General features: G+C 36.6%; 1 protein-coding gene and 1 non-coding gene across 4 annotated transcripts in view; both read left to right on the top strand.

Moving 5' to 3' along the window:
• The first annotated feature begins 1,443 nt into the window (after positions 1-1,443).
• trnae-uuc (transfer RNA glutamic acid (anticodon UUC)) lies at positions 1,444-1,515 on the top strand. The gene has a single exon. It is a non-coding gene; the product is annotated as a tRNA-Glu (tRNA).
• Positions 1,516-2,572: 1,057 nt separating this feature from the next.
• Positions 2,573-6,360, top strand: part of LOC107593207 (ETS-related transcription factor Elf-1-like) — a 36,259-nt gene continuing 32,471 nt past the window's right edge. For 2 of the 3 annotated variants that reach the window (XM_016282826.1, XM_016282825.1), the window contains exon 1: positions 2,573-2,943. The gene's annotated coding sequence lies outside the window, so the exon portion shown is untranslated. The remainder of the gene's footprint in view (positions 2,944-6,360) is intronic. The other variant, XM_016282824.1, reaches the window with a different exon arrangement.

Raw genomic sequence — 6,360 nt, 5'->3', positions numbered from 1 at the left:
CTGTAACAAGGACACCTTAAAATAAAGTGTAACCGAATAATTATGAGTCAAACAACAATGATCTAAAGATATCAATTATTGAAATGCACTTGATGGAATTGTTTTGGGCGTGTGTACCTTACTTAAATACTGTAACAAAAAAAACTGACCTGAGGGAGCTGCAGAACAAACTGACTCTCCAGCTCATGAGGAGCATCTTCTTTGCTTTTGGAGCCCACCTTTCCTTTTTATTAACATTTTTTACACATTTATACACACACAGGTTTGTTTTTCATGGTTTATGGGGACTCTCCATAGGCGTAATGGTTTTTATACTGTACAGACCATATTTTCTATTGCCCTACACCAACCCTACCCCTCACAGGAAACTTTCTGCATTTTTAGATTTTCTAAAAAACTCATTCTGAATTATTTATAAGCCTTTTGAATTACGGGGACACTGAAAATGTCCTCATAAATCACCTTCACGTTGTAATACCTATGTCATACCCATGTTATTATACACATTTGTGTCCTCATAAACCACATAAACATGCACACACACACACACATAAATATGTGGTTATTAAATGTTAATACCTTATACCAAGGTAGGCACTAAATGATAACCACGATCTTGAATCTCAGAATATCATGTGGATATCATGGTATATAATGATTGACACATCGCAACACTTGTTTAAAACACAGTTAGCATACACCTCTTTTTTGTTACTAGAAGAGAAACAGAGTGAATTCACTAATGTATGCATGCTAGTAACGTTACCTTTCGTTTTTGAGGTCATCTTTGGTTCCTAATTCTGCACAAAAATAGAAAAAAAAGAGACGCTGCTTGCATATAAAAGCAAAATGTGTGCAAACTATGAGATGGCTGTTTAAAGAAAACTGTTAACGTATTTTAGGAATAACACTTCTCTTAGAGTGATGAAATACTAAAAAGTGCATTACAATAAAAGCCTGTTAATAAGAAAACTAAGAAGCTAACGTTACATAGAGTGGGTATCTGATATACAGCAGCGTCAGATAGGATAATTGCTAAATGTTCGTTTCTTTAAAATACACAGAGAATAAAATGGTTGTAATAGAAAAGTTATCATGAATTATACACTGCGTAAATACACAGATTTTGGGAGACAGAAACTAAAATGGTACAAATAAATATTGCAGTGCCTCGGCGAACTGTCTCGCGGAAGCTCAGCGTATGTTAGCGCTTCACTGCCACCTGCTGTCCGTTGTGTGAAAAGAAGCAGAGCGTCGAAACCTACGAATACTAGAACATGAAAGCCTAAGTCTATTAACACAGTTTCAGAGAATTTGGGCAATTGTTTCGGTGAACACTTATGTGACCATAAGAAGAACAATACGATACCAAAAAATGTACAAATAATCTTTATAGCACATATGTCAGGAATGAATACATAAAAACCAAGTTCTTTTGCGTTGTCCCATATGGTCTAGCGGTTAGGATTCCTGGTTTTCACCCAGGCGGCCCGGGTTCGACTCCCGGTATGGGAAGTACTGTTATTTTTTTTTTTTTTTTAGCTTTATATGTGTGAATTACAAGAATTTTCTGTTAGACAATTAAATCTACTATATTGTGTTAATAATAACAATGTCACACTACTTATGTACAAAGAGCATTATGAGCAGGTAGGGCATAGTTACAAATAAGGTCAGTAAAATACAATAATGAATTACAGAAAGTTAACAGATAAATAAATTAAGATAAATATTACTTCCTTCTAGACGTGTGACTCATTGTGTAAGAAACCCAAAAATGTTCAAGGAGCATAATGGTTAAAAGGAGAGACGATGTGATTACTATGTGCTTTTTAGAAAGAAAGAAAGAAAGTTATTTATAAGAAAGTAAGTTTATTGTTCTGTGTTTTTATTTCAACATGTCTCTACATTCGGTTTTAGGTCCTAAAATATGTAGTGTTCAAGTAGTTTCTGGGAAAAATGTTCTTTTTAATTTATTAAATTGTTGAAAATTTAAATGAGAAAACAATACCGTTAAAAGTCTGAGAACAACTGATACAATTTTGTATAAATAAGTAAATCCCCCTGACCACAAATAATCGCCACCACCCTTGAATTCCCCAAACAGGCTATTCCGATAATGGGCGGGGCAGACGGTGTGAGTAAGGGCTCATCTGAATTTTTTTAAATCACAAACTAACGGTCAGTATAATTAAGGGGCTATCTGAATTTATTTGATGTAACAAATTAACGCTAGCTCACCTGCAGGACAAGTACTATGCAGGCGACATGGTATGATCGCTTTATAACAAAAGCGATGTTTTTACTGCCATTATTAATGCCATATTTAACATTATCATGTTAAACAAAATGATCTGTATATCCGATAATGTATGTGCAATGAGGCTGAGGATTAAATGAATAAATAATGGATAAGCAAGGTGCTGTTATAGAACTGGAGATGTCTCTCAAAGCTAGCGCTATATTGACATGAAAATGAGCCAAAACTAAACGCTGCTCACAAAAACAAAGTCTTATGATTCGTCATCCATCCCATCTACAACCCTGACAGACGCGTGACTTCTCTGACCACATGGGAGCGTTTTAGTTTGACGCTTCGCTCGCTTTGCACTGTAGACGCCGAACCCTGGACCAATCGCTTTCGAGGGAAAATGTGAGCGCAAGGAATTCCCCACGCAGTGATAACTGTATAACCTTATGTTAGGCAAGAGAAAGCGGCGAAGCTCGATTAGAGCTTCAAAAACAATGAGCTTTTAGAAGATTTTGTCTTTGCAAAAGAGGATAACGTTAGGCTACTTCGGTTTAACAGGACTGAATCGGGAAGGAGGATTCAGATGATGACAGATTGCTCAGGAATTGTTTGATTGAAATGATCGGAGTGTGTCCATCACTTTCCCCACGCTAACATTTAAATCTGTAAAATTATGGCACGTTAAGATGAAGGTAAGTGTTTGTAAAGTTTGCATTGTCTCTTTACCTTGTTCTTGTTACTTTAAATGCTATTACTTGCTATTAATTAGTTTTGGGTGAAGTTGAGATCGTAGGATGGCTTTTAGAAGTTTCTCATTGTGTGTCAGTTGACTGCATGTGCAATGCATTGAATGTTCAAGCACTGTTTATTTTATTCAGGTATACATGGAGTCTTTTGGATTTGCTGACATTCCATAAACCAACATATGTTGTCATAATTCTGATCTCATATGACTGTTCTGATCTGAATAGCCCCCAGGATAGCTTGACCAACTGCTCTTGTTGTGCCCCTCTCTCATAACTGTGCACTGAGTTCCAGCATGACTGCGGGCATGTGACTATAATGACTGGTTCAGTGTGAGAATCTCTTGTTTTAGGCAGACATTGCTGGTCAAGACACAGTAAGGGCTTCACATGAGTGTGAACAATCAGTTATCCAGTCCTCAGTGCTGGGGCTTGTGGTGCGTCAGTGTTTTCATTCACACCAGGACATATTTGTAGATGTTTATCTTTAAAACTGGTTTGTCATTTTCACTACTTGTAACCAAGTTCAGATATTAGCCAAGGCTTGGCGTAAAAATGCCACAAGAGAGAATAAAAGGCCATTGATGTGTGGGCAAAAGTGCTTTTTTATCCGTTATCTGATATAACATAGTAACCCTGGCAGTTATGAAAAACATGCTAGCAGATCATTTTTTGTGTTGCCGTATCTAGTGAATTATTTACAGATTTTGGTGTAACAGACATAATTTACATTATTTATTTATTTATTTGTAGTAAAACTAAGAAATAAGGTTAAAGAGACTTGAACATCCACAACAAATCGCCTATTTCAGACTTTGCTTCTTATGATATGTAGCAATTAGTGTCTAATTTCATATTGTAAAAGAGTATTAAATCCATCTGCGGGTGCATGATGTTTTCTTAATTTGTTTTCTTTATTTGTGGCTTGATGTCTCACCCTTTGTCTAACTGTCAAAATGTTTGCCAGATGTTTCCATTTTTTGGGATACAAATCTCCCCTGTGAGACATGTATATTGAAGTATCTGTTTGGCTGCAGTGTTCTCAGCATTCTGGCCATTGGGAGGTGCTGGGGTCAGGGAGTATACTTGTGTTCTCCTGCTTTGGGAGTTTGTGATATTAGTCAGCTCGTTTCATCCAAAAATGTTATCAGCTGGTTCTGATAGCCCCTCCCAGACCTCGCACACCCCAGAGGCCTTTAGAAAGCGGGAAATTCCAGTCTTCTGAAACTAATTATCCTCAATGAGAGGCTCTAAATATACCCTTTAGTTGGTGCTGTTTTGAATCTTTTCTTTCAGAAATACAGTCCTTGGTTCTTCCCCTATTTCTTGTTATGACTTTGTGTCTCAGAACTCATGCCCAATGACCCTATTGTGTCTTTGAACTGGATTGGCAGAAGGCACAAAGGGGCTCTCAGATGCTCTTTCTGCCTCTTTTAGCAGATGAGGCACGTGGCTTGAGATATCCTAGAATGACAATGAGAGGTATGTGGGAAGCCTCTGTGTAGGGAACATCCCCAGTGTTTACTTTGCTGTAGAATATGTGGCCATGACAGTGACTCCCATGTGAATCCAAGCGAAGCCAAGTCAAGGAGAGTTATCCTAGGGCAGATTCATCCAGCTCATTCCACTCTGCTCTTGGCCCGATGGTGTACAGAAAATAACATGAGATATGACTTAATGGGCTGGCTATTGATTTGTCTCCACATTTGAAGACATCAGTCTTTATAAACTCGGTATCCAGGAACTGCATCACCAGGGCATCATCAGCTGAGAGCTTGCTGCAACATGAGCCGACTCCTTGCAGACAGACTACAAGCATCAGCAAAGATAGCTGGAGTGTGCTAGGACAGTGTGCATAATATGATGCCTCATTTCTCTTTGTGTAAGTTGCCTTCACCATTCATTGTCATACGGCTCACAGCATGTGCAGAAAATGGATTGAGTAATTGTCTGTTGGGTAATTCCTCAAAATATATCCTCATAAATCTCTTAAATATGGCTTTCAGTTTTAGAATGCTGACAAGAACATACCAGATGATATGTCTCTGTCATATAATGGCTCTCTCAATATAATTTAGTCAATAGGCTTCCACAAGGTGGTGGTGTTCATATATTAAGCTCAACAATAAAGATGGCTTGGAACCATCTTAACCAATTTATAGAACTGTCATTTGGCCTTTTGGGCGAGTGCGGTCATGCCACTGAAATTGATTCATTGATGCTGGACATTCTTTTTTTATTCCATCCTTTTAAACGTTTTGGTTTTCTGGGATGTGTTCTTTATTGTTGTTGCAAATTCTACTGGCTTGTCACCAAGATAATGTTATCAAGCTTGCTAACATAAACAGTTAGCAAGCAACAACAGATATGTTTTGAAGTAATCGGTAAAAAATGTGTTGAAAACTACAAACGAATCAGCTAGTTTACGAATTTATGGAGTTACAAATTTGTTGACATTTTTTTGTAAAGAAAAAAACAGTGATCTTGTTATATAAACCCTTATAATCCTCATTTAATGAAAAATATAAATATTTCTAGCAAGTATAAAAATACATTAAGATAATAAGAATCAATCATGCAGAGAAAAAAATCATTGTTGTTGAGCCACAAAACAGGATTTTCATATTAGTCATTAGTTTAACTGTTTGTAATATTACAAACTAAGGCAGTGCTCTGTACTCTGTTGTAAATTTGAAGTTATGTCTTTCAATTGCATTTTATTGTTAAAATAAAAAGAAGGAACTGCTACTACTGTATATGGGAAGGTGCACCATATTGAACTGTCTGGAATGTTGGCCTTGCTCTTTGTCTAATGTTTAATTGGTTGAGGTTTTGTGAGGATCGTATACTGTCCGGTAAGGGATAGTTACTTTCTTAGGCAGACCAAATAATATTCCCCTCATAGAGCTAGTGAATTGATGTCTTGACTGCATTATTATATTTGTGGTGTAAACTCATTTATTTTTCCTGCATACCTGATTGCAGTCATTGTGTTAACTTTATCCAGCACACACACAATCTACTCAGGTTAATTTTTTTTTTTTACATTTTAAAGAGACAGTTCACCCAAAAATGAAACCTGTATAACTTTTTTGTTGTTGTTGAACACAAAAATAAATAATTTGGTTAATCTTGCCCTCTGCGCACTTATGACATTCTTCCAAATTTATTCTGTTCCACAGATGAAAGAAAGTTAGTCGTGGCCAGAATTATTGACACCCTTGGTAAAAATAAACAAAGAACCTTTGAAAATAAACCTGCATTGTTAATCCTTTTGATCTTTTATTTAAAATATTCACAAAAACCTAACGTTTCATTGAAGTAAAACAGTAAAATTGAAAGTGGGGGAACAATCTCATCATGAAA

Source organism: Sinocyclocheilus grahami, unplaced genomic scaffold, assembly GCF_001515645.1.
Source record: "Sinocyclocheilus grahami isolate Dianchi unplaced genomic scaffold, SAMN03320097.WGS_v1.1 scaffold167.1, whole genome shotgun sequence".
NCBI classification, from domain to species: Eukaryota; Metazoa; Chordata; class Actinopteri; order Cypriniformes; family Cyprinidae; genus Sinocyclocheilus; species Sinocyclocheilus grahami.
The sequence above is the reverse complement of the archived record's forward strand: the minus strand, read 5'-3'. Positions and strand labels throughout refer to the sequence as shown.